General features: G+C 42.2%; 1 protein-coding gene across 4 annotated transcripts in view; it reads left to right on the top strand.

Moving 5' to 3' along the window:
* The window catches only part of PCSK5 (proprotein convertase subtilisin/kexin type 5), a 424,235-nt gene that overhangs the window by 41,619 nt on the left and 364,256 nt on the right, over positions 1–18,360 (top strand). The window lies entirely within an intron of this gene.

Genomic DNA, 18,360 nt, shown 5'->3' with positions numbered 1-18,360 from the left:
GCCCTGCCCTCTGTTGTTTACCTTGGTTCACCATATTTAATTTTTTTCTGGAATATTATCACACAATATTCGTGACTGTGAAATAGCATCTTGGTGGTGGTTAGACAAAGCCCATCTGCCATGGGTCCCAGTTTTCTGTGGGTTGTGGGAACTTCCCCGAATACTTCCACTCTGGTCGTCGGTGGATTGTCATTCCCCCCACTTCATCTCTCTCCACAATTAAATGTTTTTGGAGAAGCAGTCTGTTGTGATGTCCTTGAATTAGCTAAGCTTTTGAAGCAAAGTCATGTTTTTTAGGTTAAGTCACTTTTTTGAAGCTTTCTGGAACTTTGATAGTAATTAAAACAATTCCAACTCCAGGCCTCCTGTGCATCGTCAATGTGGATTTGAAGAAACCAACCACTAGTTGGTTTGGGAAGTAAGAACAGACTGTAAGGAGATACTGTGAGCATGATGAAGGATTTACGAATGTGGAGCTATCGGATCCTTACTGTTATCTGGGGGATCTGGGTCTAAGTTTCTTCTTATCTCAGTGCATTTAATAGCTTACGTGGGATCCAGTAGAGACCTTGCATGCTGGGACACACGGTGCCTGGAATGTGTGCCCTTCCTCACCCAGTCCAGAGGAGCAGGGTCATGTCAGGCCAGCCCTGGGGGACATGCTCAGTTCCCCTTCCTCCTCAATAAAAAGAGCAACCCATCGAAAAACCATATCTGACTCTTCATTCTGATGCCTCCTGCCCCTCATTCACAGCCAGCCATTTATATAAGAGGGTCACAATGCTACCAACTTTGTAGATAGAGTACTGTACATTGGGGTTTGCCCACAATATCCAGATATTTCTATTCATTGAGTCTGTTCATTCATTCATTGGCCATATCTTGGGCCCCTAGTATAAGTCAAGTCCTGTGTTAGGCTCTGGACATCTGGAGATGAAGCAGAATCTCCCCCGGGGAGCTCACTGCAGGGCCTCCCGCAGCAGCTTCCAGGGAGACCCAGGACATTACAGTGCTTCTTAGTGCTGGGGGTAGGGCGCAGGGGAGATGGGGCCCGCCACGTTCCTTCTCCTTCTCCAGCGCCTTCCTCGAAAAGCTCAGACCCACTTGGGATTTTTTCTTTTTTAATTCTGAAAAACTTTCTGCTTACTGAGAAGTTGTAAAAAATGTTATGAAGCATCCCTCTATGATCTTCCTAGATTCCCCAAATGTAGACATTTACATTTTACCATATTGACTTGATTATATTCTCTCTGTTCTATTTACACACACACACACATGCATATATATATATATACATATATATGTAGGTATATATATATATATGAATGTAGGTATATATATATGTGTGTGTGTGTGTGTATATATATATATATATATATATATATATATATACACATTTACCCTGAACACTTGGAAGCAAATTATACACACAATGCCCCTTTAACTTTAAGTGTTTCACTGCATATTTACTAAATCCAGGAACATTCTTTACATAACCAGAAGTGCCACAGTTAACACTCTGATAAAAATCTGGATATTAACATCAATATTATTATCTAATCAACAGATTTTATGCAAATTTTGCCAATTATCTCTTTTTTCAGCCAGGATCACATTTAGTTTTCACTTTGCTTGAGTGCCCTTTGTATACTCAGTCATCCTTCCTTCTGTTTTTATTTCTTTTTCTTTCATGAGCTATGACTTCAAAGATTCCTGGCCAATTATTTCGTAGCCTATCTAAGCAGACGATTAGGTTCAGGTTTAGCAAGGACTCCAGGGAAATGCTGTGTCCTTCTCAGTGAATCAGATCAGGAGGAGCCTGGTCTCAATTGGTTTTTCACTCATGATCGTCACTTGGGTCATTTGGTTTTCTTTTTTAAGATGACTGTTTCCCCCTTCCTAATTAATTATATTAAGTGTTTTATAGGCAGATACTTCGACTGCAAATTTCCACAGGCTGGCTTCGTGTTTTTCACTCCCAGCCACCCACTGGGGATGTAAAACAAGTGTCAGAAAACTGGCTTTCTTAGGCAGGTCTCCTTTTCTTTAATCTTGGGTGCCTGTGTGATTTAGGGTGATGGAACCACAGGGAGTGGCTTGGTGGGGAAAAGTGGCGATAGGTGGCGCTGTTTCTGGTCGCCATTTTCTCAAGAAATGGAAAACACACACACTAAACAGATTCTGGCTTTTACTTGCCGTAGTAAATGGCATGGCTCCTTCTTTCCCCTGCCTTTGTTTTTACTTCGAGGGTCCTAAAGAAGGGAATCCACAAGTAACATTGTAAGAGCAGCCCTCCTTTGCTAAGAAAGTGCTGAGGTCAGATGGGGCATGTGACCCAGGAGAGCAAGAATAGCCTGGTTCCCGGATGTGAACATTATGTTATGATTAGCTTCTGAGATGCCAGGGATTCACATGTGTCTAAGATAGCATCACTGGTACAGTGAGGACAGTTTTGCAGATAGTACTGGTACAGTACTATAGCAATCGGACTGGTGAGTCTTACAATTTTCTTATCTACATGATCTTTCTTTTTATCTGACCAACTTTTCCCCAAGAGACCTAAGCTAAATTCCAGAAACAATAGTCCTGAGTTAATATGCTCAGATGCCTCTCACTAATCTGTTTAGAAATCTTTGCCCACTCCGTGGCATTTTGGTCAAGGAGGGTGTTACCCATATGTGTGTTCTGGAATGGAAGTTCGTTACAGCTCTTTAAGCTGCCCATGCAGACCTGCGTGGGGGCGGAGAAGGCGATTTTCTTTCATTATCCTTCTCACCCAGAACAAAAAAGCCAGAACACTAAATTTCCTATTACAGTGGGCTCTTTAAAACAACAACAAAACAAAACAAAACAAAGCAGAAGCTGCCATGAAGTTAGGCACCATGTCCTATCGGTGAGCAGCTATATAAGCACAGCTGCTTCTGAGCATTAGATTTATCTTGGAGGTTCTGGCTTTCCAACTTCTTTTCCAAAATATTTTCTTTCTTCAAATCTACTTACAGGCTTTCCCCCTAATCCAGGATAGAATCCTGCCCCACTGTGGGGTCACACACAGATGGGCGCCTCTCCTATCTTGTTTCTTTTTAAAGTTCTTCTTTAATCACCTCGCCTCACATGGCTGTGTATCCCAATTATGGGAAAAACCTATACATACAGTATTATTTATCACAGAATCATAGGCTCCTTAGAATTAGAATAACCTCTTTCCTAGCCAGTGCATACTCTCCATCACATGCCTAAGAGGAATTTTTTTCAGGTTTGGCAAGTGTGGCCAGGGACAAAGTGTACCGTACCGGACAAGGCAAACATTTCTATAATGGAAGAGATTTAACTCGTTGAGTTGTAATCTGCCTGTATCTTCTCTCCATTGGATCCACTTTTGCTATCCAGGCTTAGGTGTAACAGCTCTGTAAATATTTGAAGTCCCTCACTTGTTCACCTCGAGTAGCAATTATCCCTCAGTACATGTGGGTCAGAATTAACTGCAAGGCTTTAGCTGCCAGAGATGTGGCCTGCTTGTTACATTTATACATAAACCTTTTCCTCTGAAGAGAATTTTAAGGCAGAACATTTGTAGAATGACAAATAAAGGGTGTAGAAAAAGAACGGAAGGAGAGAAGTGAAGTGGTTGGAGGTAGTTATCAGGATCAGAGGAAATCAGACTTGTGAAAGAAGAAAGGGAAGTTCAAGTTCCTTACTAGTCCAGGTTACTACTACCTATTGTGCCAAAGATTTGATTTTCAGATGATTGGGGTTTCTCTTTTAGCCTCAGGAGTGAGGGACACGGGATGGACCGAATACGGGAGTACCTCACTTTACAAAGCAGTTGTGTTCCTGAAAAGTTGTGCAAATCCACTTCTTATCAGGCAGATCCCCTCCCCGTGAATTTACTTTGTAATTTCAGAATGATTTTGGTCTCCACTGCTGATTGATCTATGGAGACGACCAGTACAGTAGTTAATTTTTTTCCTTAACACTGAGATCAGCCATTGGACCTTTGCAGGTAAAGAAACCTTATCTAGTTGGACGCAAATGCTCAGACAGTCTTCCCGGGCTCCTGTGCATGAGTCACAGCCATGCTTTTATATTAATCCAGTTCCGCTTGGCCTGATGCAGCTGCAAATTCTGTTTCACCCTGACTTCCTCTCACCCCACCTGCCCTCATTCCAGCCTGCGTTCCTGGGGGCTGCTTTCTTTAGCAGGTTAATTTTCTGCTCCTCGGTTTTAATGTGATAAAAGCTTAATGGTTGGACTTTGTTTTGTGAAGTGCAGTTTTATAATGTAACATTTCAGGGCTTATGCTCATCCAGCCTGTAGGATGACCTTGGTGTGTTGAGGAGGGATGAAAGAGGCTGTGTTCCCCCAGGCAGGTACCTGAGGCTTTGTGTTCTCATATATGTCATCACTGGGTGACTGTACACTTGACTCTCAGCATTGCACCGGCAAACAAAAGTAGTTACCACATACCTTGAATTCTTCTGGAAGCAGCGTGGGCTTGGATCTGATGATGAGCAGAAAGAATGTGGACGTGGTGGCCAAGGGGCTGGATGGGAGAGTCTCTCTTGTTCCAGGCTACTCTCTGTACCACCTTTTTACCAGCTATGAAATGCAACTATTCCAATTTTCTGTCTGTAGGTTTTGATAGGATTTCTGGATCTTCAAAAACCCCACTTGAATGTATAGGTACTTGGGTGAAGCATTTTAGCCATAAGTTTGCAATTTTGAAATGTTTATGGTAGCAAGATAGCTGGGAGTATGGGAGGGATAGGAGGAGGTGCAGGTTCCACCACCTTCGTCACCTCTCCTTCATTTCTGTCTAGTTTCCAACCTCCCAGTTGTCTGATGGTCCAAAATCAGTCTGTTGGTACACTCTTGGGTTATCTGATGGGAAAGTTTGGGTCATGACTCAAATCCCTTATAGTCAGTAATGAATTTAAAAAAATCTCAGCTACTTTGGAAAGGTTGCCAAATCTTTAGTAGAGAGCCCTTAACACTACTTCATTTTGAAAGGTCCTAAACCCACATGCCTACAGGGAGGGTGTGGATAACAAGAATGAGTGAGATGGGGCAGGTATAGAATAACTGGGCACCTGGGAGAGTGCAGAGCCTTTCATGGGCATGATGGGAGAGATGCCACTCAGCTCTCCCCGTTGTTGTCCTGTGGGCAAGCTGACTCAGTGTTGCCCACTCAAAAGAACTGGCACATCCGGGTTTTTACAGAACATTTCCCAATTTTAAGTGTTACAAGCAATTAGACAATTTTAAAATATTTGTATGGACTTAAGAAAACACATCCGAGGGGAGTCTCAGTTTGTGCCCCTTGAGGTGGCTATGTCAGGGGGAAGGAAGACGGGAAAGGCAGATGGCAGCACTTGTGCACCTTTGTTGGTTCTCCCTTCACCTGTCACCTGTTGGGGGGCCCAGATGTGATCCTCTCTGCGGCCTAGTCTCCCACTGAAGTACAGGTGTCATGTAGGAGAAAATAATAGGCTCAGGTTATTTAAGTTCTGAAGCAAAAGCTGCTGTGGGTGAAGAGGAGGTGGAGGAGCTCCTTGTAACTTTTTTAAATGTTTTGTCCAGTTTTCCACCGACACCGTTACTGTGCCGAGACAAACAGTCTTAACCGAGAGTGAAGGTTGGAGGAGACAGGATGAAGTCTGGGGGTGCGTGGCCATGGGAAAAGGGGACGAGGGATTTGATGGGGGCAGGGAGGGATTCTGGATTTTACATGTGACTTTGGCCACTTGAAGGAAAGGCACTACATGTAAAAGCTTTGTTATTTGTTTGGTTTATTTAACACCCCTAAGGTGTCAAATTCTAAAGAAGTAGGTGCTGGATCTAGAAAATGTAGGGTGGTGACAACATCCTAAATTTCTAGATAGGGTTTGTGATAGTTTGGATTACTTACAACAGAATACCATACAGTGAGGGGTTTGTAAACAATAGGAGTTTATTTCTCATAAATTTGGGGGCTAGGAAGTGCAAGAGCAAGTCGCTGGCAGATTTGGTGTCTGGTGAGCACCTGCTTCCCATTCGCAGGTGGTGGTTTTCATGGTTCAAATTTCCATGGTGGGAGGAGCACAGGAGCTCCAATCCCATTCGCGGGGGCTCCACTCTCAGGGTCAATCACTACAAAAGCCCGGCCTCCCCATACCATCCCATGGCGGGTTAGGTTTCAGTTTATGAGTTCTGGAGGAATACAAACATTCAGCAGGTCTTAAGAAGGGAACTTTGGGCCCTGGCTGGTGTAGCTCAGTGGATTGAGTGTGGGCCTGCAAACCAGAAGATCGAGATTCAATTCCCAGCTGGGGCACATGCCTGGGTTGTGGGCCAGTTCCCAGCAGGGGACTCACGAGAGGCAGCCATACATTGATGTTTCTCTCCTTCTCTCCTTCCCTTCCCCTCTAAAGATAAATACAAAAAAAAAAGAAGGGAATTTTGGAACCACAGGTCCTATTGAACCTTTAGGGAAATTAGAATAAAGTAACTAAGCAAACCTAGTAATAAGTGAGAATAGCAAAGAAAAAAAACCCAGCAACAACAAAACCCAAAACCATGTTGCCTCATTCTGAAGAGACATTATACTGATTCGTGTATTTATTGTAATTAATGCAAGGGTAAATAAGAAATCCAATTAAAGCATCAGCATTCAAAAGCCCTGATTTGTTAAGGATGTCGTGGGCTTTGTTTCTCTGCTCAATTGTGCCAAATGTCAATCAAATCTTACAACACGAAAGGAGACAATATGGTGCAGCGGAAAGAACTTTCGGATTTTGGTTCCTGCTGTGGTCTCTGTAGGGAGAGCACTTAACTAGGCTGTCAGTCAGGTCTTCTTCCATTTGACTCATCATTGTTCATGCATGGGCTGAGAGCAAAGTATGGTGTAATATAGTAAAATGAATTACATATACGTAAAGATCAAAAGTATAGGTTAAATTCTTAAAATAGTAAGTGGCTATTATTAAAATGATGTTATAAACCTATACACACCAATAAGAAAGGTCTCTAAAATAACATGTGAAGTAAAAAAAGCAATATAAAAAGAACATATGTGTTCCCATTTGTGTTTTAAAAAACCTGTGTATATATGTGTGGTTGTATGTAGGATAGGTTTGGAAGGATACACAAGCACATTTAAAAACTCTTAATTACCTTTCCACACCGTATGCTTTTTTACAAAACTATTTATAGTGGAATTGCTTTTGTTGATGTCAACAATGCTTCGCTATCTCAAATCCAGTGGCTACGTCTCTATTTCTCATCTTTTACTTGACATGGTGATCGGTCAGTCATTTTGTTCTTCTTAAAAAACGACTCTCTCAGTTTCCTGAGACCACATTCTACCAGTTTTTTTCCCTACCTCTCTTGTACCTTCTGTCTTCATTGATGGCACCTTCTCCACCTCACCTGTAAAGGTGAGGGCTCACCATTTTCCTGGTGTCCTTGCTTTAAATTTGTAACTCCTTCTCTTGCATACCTTACTCTCTGTTATCAAATGTCTAGTAAGCATCTATCACAAAATGTGACGTATACAATACTTTGGATTTCTATTCATCTCCCCAGCCGTCAAGCCTTTGCCTTCCCCATAAATAGTACTATGATTTATCTGATTGCTGAGGCCGAGATTAGAACCCTTTGAAGCCTTGGTTCTCACCCTCTTCCTTATTTCTCCACACGGAGCCAGCAAGAGATCCCGATGGGTTCCCCACAAACTTTATCTTGAAGCTGTGAATCTGTGGACTTTTTTGTTTGGCTCAGCCACCAGCCTGGTTAATACGCCATCAACTCTGACTTGGACTGCTGCAGCTGCCTGCCCTTCGGCTGCACGGCAGTTCTGCACACAGAGTGAGCTTCTTACCATATAAAAAGATCAAGTCTTTCAATGGCTTTCCATTGACTTTAAAGTGGAAAATCCAGTTTTTTTTTCTTAATGACATTTGGGGGCCAACATGACCTGGCCTCTTCCTACCTCCTTTATTTAGTCTGATTTCCTCTATTTTGCTTATTTCACTTGGCCACAGTGGTCTCTTTCTATCTCTTGAAACACTAAATTTTTCCCTCTATTCCCTTTGCTTGGAATGTATCGTACTTCCTTTGGTTTTTGAAGGGTAGATATCGTCTCATCCATCACACATCAAAGCACGTGTCACATCCTTTGAAGAAACTTCTACAGTCACCTTTGCTAACTAAAATAGAACCTTCATGTCATCTGTCCAGCTACTTTAACATGTTACTTTTATCTTGGTTGCCTATCTGAATTCAGAACCACAGTGCTTCTTTATTTGGTTGTTGTTGGTCTTTCCCATCCAGGAGCTACACTCACTGGGGGCCAGAGCTCTATGCATCCTGTTAACTGTGGTATTGCCTTGACTTTGAGTAATATCTGAGCCATAGAAGACCTTCAGTAGAGGAATGAGTGAATTAATAAACAAATGAGTGATATTTTGAAAAATAATTTTATAGGAGAACAAATGATGAAGGCAACAATGAAACTAGCAGCTCTAATTTTCTCTTAATTCCCTTTGAACATAAACCATTTTGTGGTGACATGTGCTGTACTGTCTCGCTTGAGTGTGGACATGGGAGCAGCCAGCTGGAGAGACACTGTGTGACCCAATGAAAGACGCGCATACTGGACTGGATACTTGGATTCTGGTCTTGGCTTTACTCCTCAGCTCCTCTTAGCACGTTACTACTCTTTGGGCTTACTTCACTTATAAAACCATGGAGCTGATGAACTATTTCTTAATGTTCTTTGCAATCCATTAATTCTCATCTCAAACCAGTGTTGCTTGTGATTTTACTGTTGGTCCAAGTTGCCCAGAAAATGTGCCCTTTTTATATTCTCTGTTCTTGTGTCTTTTCAAACTTCCTTCTTATACCTTCGGCATACAACTTAGAATATTTTTTTTAGCAAAGTGTTCTCCCTCTAGACACTGTTTAGAGGGAGAACACTGTTTAGAATATTTTTTTAGCAAACAGTGTTCTCCCTCTAGACACTGTTTTGCCTGAGAGAGCCAGTTTTGCAGTTAGACTTGTGATTAACCTGGTCATTCTTGAAACAGATACAGACTTTACCTACTCAGCAATGCTCATGATAAATGGGGAACAAGTAATCTTGCTGCTTTGTTTTCACAGTACATGCCTCTCACTGATACAGGAGTTGGTAATGACACCAGTAATTACTATTACTGATGTGCATGAATTCCAGAAGGCAGTTCTGAATAGCAAAAACAGTTTTCCAGAAACAATAGAGCAAGTTTTAAAAAGCCTGGCCGTGGAAATTAGAAAGTAGAAATACAGTGGGAGGGTGGTGGTGCTGGTGGAGATAGGACACAGATGAGGCCAGAACTAAAATCAGATGGAATCAAAGATGAACCCAATTGCTGAGAGTTTTTGGTGGATACGTATAGATTTTTTAAGCCATTGGCAAAGCTAAGCAAGCAATTTCATGTCTGAGTTTGTCAGGTTGCCATCTCCCCGCTCCCCCCAAAAAAGAACAAAAGAACGTGGAGTGAGCGGGTGGGTAAACTGGACAGTGTCCCTGGGGCACATTTGCTAGGCCCAGCTGCAGGACAGCCTTTGCTCTCGAAGGAATATTACAATAATGTCCCTTAAGGTGGGGACGTGCTTTGCAGACCCATCCCTTGGACCAGCCAGAAGCCCTTTTTCAACCTGTCTATCCACAGAGAGAAAATGATAAAAATGGAGGCTTTCTTGAAGGATTGGGAAAAAAATGTATTCATTCCTTAAAGTAGGGAAAACTAAAATCTCCCAGGAATGAAGTAGCGTGAGAGAGAGATCTGGAATTCAACATTCCTTTGCTTGCTGTCTCCTTGGATAATTTTGAATGCTTACTGCATATATAAAGTACTGAGCTAGACACCAGCTGATAAGGCTACAAAAGCAAACCTAGTCATTGTCCTCACAGAGCTTACCATCTAGTCAAATGCAAAGTCTAGACCCAAAGCAAAAAACCCCCAAAACACCGTTCAGCATCAGTTCCTATGTGTGTTATGTGATATTCAGTTTGTTCTGATTCCTGGTGACCCTGTCAATGGGTGATGTGCAGGTTGCCGTCCGCAGCAGCCCTGCTCAGCTCCCATGGACTCCTGCCTGTGACTTCTCTTATGGAACCAGTTCACCTCATATGTGGTCTTCCTCTTTTCTTACCGTCTTCTGTTTCCCCCAGCATTACTGTCGTTTCCAAAGAACCCTGCCTTCTCATGATGATGTGCCCGAAGTAGGGCAGCTTTGGTTTTGTCATTTCTGCCTCTAGCAAAGTTCAGGCTTAATTTATGCAAAGACCCACTTGTTTGTCTTTCTGGTGTATCCGTAGAGCTCTCCTCCAACACCACATTTCAAGTAACATTTTTATGAGCCTTCTTCCTCACCATCCAACTTTCACATCTCTGTGTCATGACTGGGAATGTGAGGGTGTGGATGGTCCTGGCCCTGGTCCCTAATGCCACATCTTCGCTCTTGAACTTACCTGATTCTTCCATTGCTGCCTGTCCTAGTGTCAGCCTTCTCTCTTCTTCTTGGCTTCTTGTTGCCATTTGAATTGATGGCTGAACTGAGGGAGGAAGAATCTTTAATGGTTTTGGTGTCTTTATTGATAATTAGTTCCTCTGGCCCATACCCAGTGTTAGTAACACTGTAAAGCTGAGACTTTTAAAGGCATCAAATTAACACTTTTTAAAAAGCTTTTCACTAACATATCTCAAGTGTATAGTTATCCATATGACTGCGAGATAAAAGAATAAAAGTTTAGTACAAGCATGTCCCAAATACTGCATGGGACAACTTAGAAGGCATTATTTGTTTTTGTGAAATACAAATTTAACTGAGTATCCTGTGTTATTGGTAAGTCTGATAACCCTAATTTATACCTAAATCATTTTGAGATAAGAATTAGGAAAAAAAACGTACTGATACTGGGACATTGGTACAGGTGGTGAGGCATGCCTGAGGGGACAGACTGACCCAAGTCCCAGATCCCACGACGATAGGAAGTCAGGAGAATTCCCACCTTCCCCACACCATGAAGTACTACTTGGAAGCATTATTAGTAAGAAGGAACCTGTATGGAATAATCATCATTTATTTTATCATGTGTGAATGTTGGGACAATTAGATTGGTTTCCAAGCATACAACAGTTATCTGTAATCCAGTTATTAAGTGCTGTTCACCCATGCAAATTGCTTCTTTGTCCTTTGGTAGAAAGACAGACTTTCAACCTCTTGTAAGACATCTCCTTAACTACTACTGCTGCTACCGTTTCTTTTCTCCCTCCTCTTCCCTTCCTCCTCCTCCCCCCTCACTCTCCTTCTCCTCCTCGCCCTCCCCCTCCTCCTCTCCTCTTCTTCCTCCTCCTCCTCCTCTTCTCCTCTTCTTCCTCCTCCTTCTCCTCTTCTTGTCTTTTTCATTGAACTACAATGAACTGTAACATCGTATTAGTTTCAGATGTACAACAATTCGATATTTGTATACCTTGCAAAGTGATCACCACAATGAGTTCTAGTTAATACCCATCATCATATGTAGTTAAAATTTATTTCTCGTGATGAGAACTTTTGAGATCTACTCTCTTGACAACTTTTAAATGTACAATACAGTATTGTTAACTGTAGTCATGGTGCTCGGCTTACACTGCCCTTGATTCCAAGAGACAAAGCCAACCTGACCGTCAGACCTCTATAATGGGGTGTGTGTGTTGGAGATTGGCGTGGGGAGGAGGACTACAGCTAACCTGGGAGCTGCCACACCAAGGACATTTTAAATGAGAGCATGTATTTAGCAGCCTTCTGACCAGCAGTCAGTGTTCAGATTGAATGCTTACCGGCAGGGCAGCACGATTTGAAGATCTGTAGATTTCGGAAACACTGTAAGTGGTGCCATTGTAGCGGTGCCCCTTTACCGGAGAACGTTCCAACTCCACAGCCATAAGTTCTAACCAGTAGTTAGTATTAACTGATTAGAGCAGGGTCGGAAGTCCAGCCTGGCACTGAATAAGAGAGGGCTTTATTACCCCAGAGGGCAAAGGCTCCATGTATAGGCCCCAGGGAAGATAACGAGATGAATCATCAGTACACAAAGCTGGCTCTTTCCAACTTCAAGACTACAGCTCAGACTTTGGGGAAACACTGAGATTATGCTACTGACAATACAGACAGCGCCCCCTATGCGCCAGTTCCAGCACCTGCACTGTGGGTTAACAGCACGAAGCCATTGTGAGGGCCACCTTCTCTCATTACCATTGGATACGGTGGCCCGTGCACAGCCTGGTGTGTCTGGTTCAGGCTGGTAGTTGAACAAACCCTATGAAGTGACAGGCACAGCTCTGCATTTGTGGAATAATTTCCAAGCTTTGAGTCAGAATAAAATGTGATATGGCTGGAAAAGGGTAGTCATAGGACGATGATGCCTTGCATCTTCCTAAAGAGTTAAGGGCATATGGTTTTTATTAAGTACTCTAAAATCTTCATTGTATTTTGTATATATTTTAATTAGATTTTATTTCCCCAGCATATCATTAAAATAGTTTTCAAACATATAGCCAAATTTAGGAACTGAAAAGGAATACCACAGTACTTACCACCTAGAGCCCATCATTAACATTTACATACTTCCTTGATTACATATCCAGGAACCCACCAATTTGTATTCAGCTATTAATCCATCTGATCTTTTGATGCATTTCAAGCCAAATTATGGACATCAGTCCATTCCCCCCTCCCAGATACACATGCATGTCATTAATACATTTGTTTTCAGTGTTTTCTTTTGGTGTAAAATTCGCATACAACAAAACTCACACGTATAAAACATATAGTCCTTGAGTTTTGACAAATGCACACACATGGGTCGCCTGGACCCCTTTCACAATACAGATCGCTCCCATCGCCCACAAGGGTCCCTCAAGCCCCTTCCCAGGTGGTCTTCTCCACCCATAGGCAGTCACTGTCTTACTTTTTCTGCCATTAACTAGCTATGAAGGGCTTAGTTTGTTGCTTAAGGTATAATATACACAGAGTAAAATTTCTCCTTCATGATATACAGTTCATTTAGTGTGTAACCACCACCACAATCAAGGCATTGAACAATTTCATCGCCACAAAAAGTTCTGGGTTCCTTCGTCATCAGCCCTCCCCCCATGCCCAGCCTCTGATAACCACTGATCTGTTTTCTGTCCTTATGGTTGTGCCTTTTGTAGAATGTCCTATTATTGGAATAATGTAAATATGTAGCCTTTTGAGTCCGCATTCTTTCCCTTAGCATAGTGCGTTTGGGATTTCCTCCATGAGGTGTGTGTGTCAGTAGCTGGTTCCTTTTCATTGCCCAGTGGTATTCTCTTGAATGGATATGCCACAGTTTGGGTTGCTTATGAGTCACGCTGCATGAAACCGAATGGATTATGTTTTTAGGTCTCCTATTAAAGTGGACTTGTACTGTTCAGCTTTTGGTATGTTCATTTGTAAATTCTCGGTCGACTACCAGACACACAGCAAATACATAATCAAGGGTTGCTAGAAGAATGAACTCTATGATTTAGGAGAAAATTGTTTAGGTATTTCCCTGCTATGAAATTTGCAGTTTATAAATACAGGTTGTCAGTATGCATTACAGTACATTCTGGATTTTGAGTTTGGGAACCTGAAAAAAAAGTCATTAACTGAATTTCATCGTCTAAAATGTCTGTCACACGGGTGATTTTGTTTTCTAGTGGGTTTGGCGCATTTGCCTCTCCTGGGCAGGAGAGGCGTTTTACTTTCCTACATTATCTCAGGAGCAAGTATGTATAATCCACCCTTATGTTCTGAGCACCACAGATAAAGATTTGATGGTGAAGAAGCAACACAAGTGAGAGTGGGGAAAAGGGATGTGGGAGAGGGGGTTCCAGAAAACAGTAACAGGTCACCAATAAATATTGTATTGGGTTGCTATGTGGCAGAGGTTACTCCAGGTCAGGTTGCATTGCAGTAAGTCAGGTTGATGCAGGGTTTACTTAGCTGAGGGACTGATGAGATGGTGCATTGCACCATAGGATTGTGCTTCTGTGTGGACCAGAGACCAGTGCCAAATGTAAGAGGCTGCTGCCAGGTACCTCATTGGATGAAACCTGCTTGTTTCTTCTTCCTACATTTTCCGTGAAAGTAGAAACAAGTTGGTAGTTTTATTTACATGCATGCAGGCATGTGTATATGCATAATTATAATTGTGTTGGAGATAGCAAGTAAAAAATGTACTTACCCTTCTCATTTACTCAATTATTCAACAGAATGTATTAAGGATCTCTCAAATACTTACCCTTTTGATACTGTAGTTAGAATAATCAGACCTTAGTGAAAGGGAAAAAATGTGTTTTTTTGTCACTATTATATGAATTCAGGGCAGAGAAGGAATTTTGGGACGTATCCCATAGTAAAGTCCTATGGGATAAGCTTCCCTCCCTTCTTTGAGCTAAGAATAGAGAAGGAAATGCTGTTAATATTATAGAAAACTCTGTGTTCAGCATTACGGGGGAAGATGTTAAACTGATAAACTTCTAGCAAGAATAAAAGGCCATCTAAATAGGTTAATAATTGGTCATTGTGTGGCTGAACAGTACATGGTAACATAAAAAAACAAGCAAATTTGCAACATACCTGATATTTGGTTTCTATATTTTCCTTCTCGTGCAGAGTTTGTACAGGGACTATGAGATCATTGTCAGGGAAGCATTTTTCAAAAGAAAAATTCTGCAAAAATTTCTTTTTCTCAAAAGAAAAAAGGCGCATTATTGTTCAGATGAGGTTCATCAGTCACTTTACACACAAATAACATCAATAGTCTATCTCTGTGTTTGTAAACTTTGACGTTGCTTATGAATTTATGAACACACAAGTTGCTTAGTGAGCCTCCTGGGAGGAGGGTAAGTGTGTCCGTAAAGATCTCCCTCTCCCACTCCTGTGTTAGAGGAAGCTGATGAAGTGCCCGGGAAAATACTGTGGTACTTCATCCTTATTAGAAGGGTGGCTTTGCTACAAAGTTACTGGGTTCCAGTGCCCTGGCTCCTTTCAAGATCAAATTTACTCATAATTATAGCTGTTACAATGGTAATTTGTCACACTTAAAATGCTTGCTTTCCAGAATTCACTATTACCGAGAGTGGAATGAGAGTTTGGCTGTACCCATCGAGTGGATTCAGACCTCAGGAAAATGGAAGGGGAGGGAAATATACATGCATACCCCACGGAAGCTTCCAGCAGCCAAATCGATCCAGTACAGGGGGTGTGGCCTGAAAAGCTGCCCTACTCTTTTGCTCTAGGGCTTTCTCGGCTGGAGACCAGGTCTGTGCAGTGCTTACCAGGGAGGAAGTAAAATTACGAGAGAGCACACTGAGATTTTACTTACTAGTGATTGCCTCCAGGTCTCTGAAATGCTACCTATTCGCGTATCCTACCTGAACTATGAAGTTTCTTTCTCTCTCTGACCCCATCTCCCCTCTATCTCTCTCCCTCCCTTCCTTCCATCTTTCTTTAAAGTGGGTTGGAGATATTTTAAGTTCTACACTAAAATAGCAACTGCACCCTAATGGAAACGGCCACTGTATGGTTCAGGGTAATTCAAAATACGTAGCTTGAAGGAAATGTAATGTTTGTCAGGCCCCTGTGACCTTCTGACGGCCGCACTCATTTTTGTAGCAGGTTTGCCAGGATGCAGGGCCGTCCCGCCACTTCACGCTCCTGGCAAACCTGAGAAGGAGACTGACTCCGTTTCTGGACACAGACACAGAGAAGCTAGGTAACCTTGCAAAGCACGTGCCATTTTCACGGCACCGTGCTCTCCTGTGGGTTTATTTTTCTTCTTTCTGACAAATAGAAAAAGTAGGAGGATAAGAAGTAGCAATTAAGGAAGGTTAACATTATTTAGGCTGGAACTTTCAGGCATGGTGGAAAAATAAGCTTCCTTTCTCCCACTCTTTAAATCCCCTCTCACCAAGCAAGACCCACACTCTAAAGTCATTTTTAATGATTTAAGTAATTCTAAATAGCTTAAAACATTTAAACTTTAGTTTTAAGCTGTAGCTTATAATTAACTCAATGATTAATACTTAATCGCTGCCAGGATGCTACTGCTGCTACAAAAATGAGAATAAAAATCAAAATAAATACTTGCATGCGTATCATGTGGCAAGGCCCTGCTTTATAGATAATAATTCCGTGTTTCTTAACCTTTTCTTTCATTATTGTTCCCCTCAGGAGAAAATTTTAATTTAATTTCTCCATAATGAGAAAAATGAAATACGAAGGAATCAGTTTTTGTCAGACGGTTAAGTTTTAAAGGGATGCAAACCATTCTAATGCCTAAGAATTTTTCCCCCCCTCCAAGACACTATCATTCTCATTGAGAAGGTGTGTACTAACTCAATTTGATGCTTCTGGAAACCCTTTGAGTTAGGTCATGCTATTCGTGCACCCATTTTGCAGAGGAGAGAATGAAGACCCTGAGTGTAAAGTGGCTGGCTCAAGGCACAGGCAGGAGCTAAAGCTTCCGGGCTGCTGCACCCTCTTCACTGCCGCACAGCATTTCCTCCAACTCTTTAGTCCTTCATCATGGTGGCTGCCTATCAAACACATTCTACATGCACAATAGTCATCTTTGGTGGCACTCCGATCACATCTGTCCCAGGTGCCTGGTGCGTTACCTCCTAGTTAACATGCATTTGAATTCTGGCGTTGGTATTCTTTGTAAATCTCAGCCTAAATCCTTGACTCTCCTGGCTCAGCCATTTACTAAGCTCTTCCCTATATTATCTACTTTAATCCCCTTGATGACCTGTGGAGTGAATGGAGGTTATTGCCCTCCTTTTACAGAGAGGTCAGGGAGGAGCCGCCAGATTAGGAAACCTGCCCAGGGCTCCAGGGCCAGTAAACTTCTGCCCAGACCAGTTATATCCCAAAACACAGGCATGTCCTCAGTCACTTCCCAGGCCATTTCCCACTGCACTGTAAACTCTGGGTGGACTTTCCACATCTCACCACACAGTTGAACAAGTATTAATACCATTCAAATGTTTCTTTGAAATAACTCTAGATCCATGGACAAAACAGAACTCACACTTACCTTCTGCAAAACCTGAGATTTATAGAAAGAGTTGTGCATAATTTAAGGTACCAGCTACATAGAAATATTGGAATGCCACCTAGAAGGCACAGCTGCCTGAAACTCAATTAAAAAGGAAGATAAAATGTCTTAGGACTTTAGAACAGGATTACAGTGGAGATGCCATTTTTCTCCTTGGTGACTTGCCTCTTGGACACCTGCTCTCTCTCCTGCATCCTTACATCTTTTTGTTCTCGGCATCTTCACATTCTCTTCCTCAGCAAATCTCAGACGCACTCTCAAAGCCTTCATCCACAAGTTATACAAGATCAATAATAGCTTCAAGCATTATTTCTCCCCATAAGACTTGCGATTTGAAAGAAGTGGAAGCTTGGGATAAAATATGAAGGACGACAATATAGATTTGGGGCGGGGAAACTCAAAGGAGGGCCTTGCTAATTCCCTGGCACCCTACCAGGTGGCTGTTGTCAATAGGCTCAGTCAGGCCTGTTTCTCAGGTTATAGGTCAAGTTGAACGCTTGGTTCAGGGTGTTTCCTGCACACACACCTCTTCCAAGATGTGAGCTCCTGTGCTGGAGGAAGCCCACCATTTTCTGGTTCTTGTGTCTTGTTATGAAACCAAATCTTGATTCAGTTTTGGCAGAAGGATGTGGGCCGATTGATGAATGAGACGGCTTCTGCTCTTGGAGCCTCGGGGTGACTGTGGGTGGTCTTGCGTGCCTTAGTTTCTCCATCTGTTTCAGTGGGAGGGATCATAACATTCTTGGAGATTGCAGAATGGAATGTGCTGTATAAACACCAGGCAGTGTTGTTACAATAAATCGCAAATTAGTGGCCCTAGCTTAAGTTTCCTACACTTGGTAACTTGTGGGTATACCAAAGAATCAGAAATTGTCGCTGGGGGAAAAAAATCCTTCTTCCTATTTTCTGACAAAAAGAGACTTTTGGGGATTCCAGCTACCATCTGTTGAGAAACACAGCCTGCTTCTCGGGGTGGAAGGCTGGCTGCTGGCTGCAGTGGAGTCTGGCAGCCTCCTAATTACCTGGCTTGTTGATATCTGCCTCAAGGCTTCTAACCTGTGGGTCTAGCTTTTTAGTTTCTAGTTTTCACAAACCTCATCATTTTTAATTTAAAATATTCTCTTGAATACATATTGCAAGTATTAATATTAGCATTTTCTGCTGGGCAAGAAGAGATGAAAATGGCATTAATTGTCTAGCTTCCTGATGTAAACAGTCAGGTACACATT

This window comes from Sturnira hondurensis, unplaced genomic scaffold (genome assembly GCF_014824575.4).
Source record: "Sturnira hondurensis isolate 20B ecotype Veracruz unplaced genomic scaffold, ASM1482457v3 Scaffold0020642, whole genome shotgun sequence".
In the NCBI taxonomy this organism is placed as follows: Eukaryota; Metazoa; Chordata; class Mammalia; order Chiroptera; family Phyllostomidae; genus Sturnira; species Sturnira hondurensis.
This window is presented reverse-complemented; position numbering and strand designations above follow the sequence as displayed.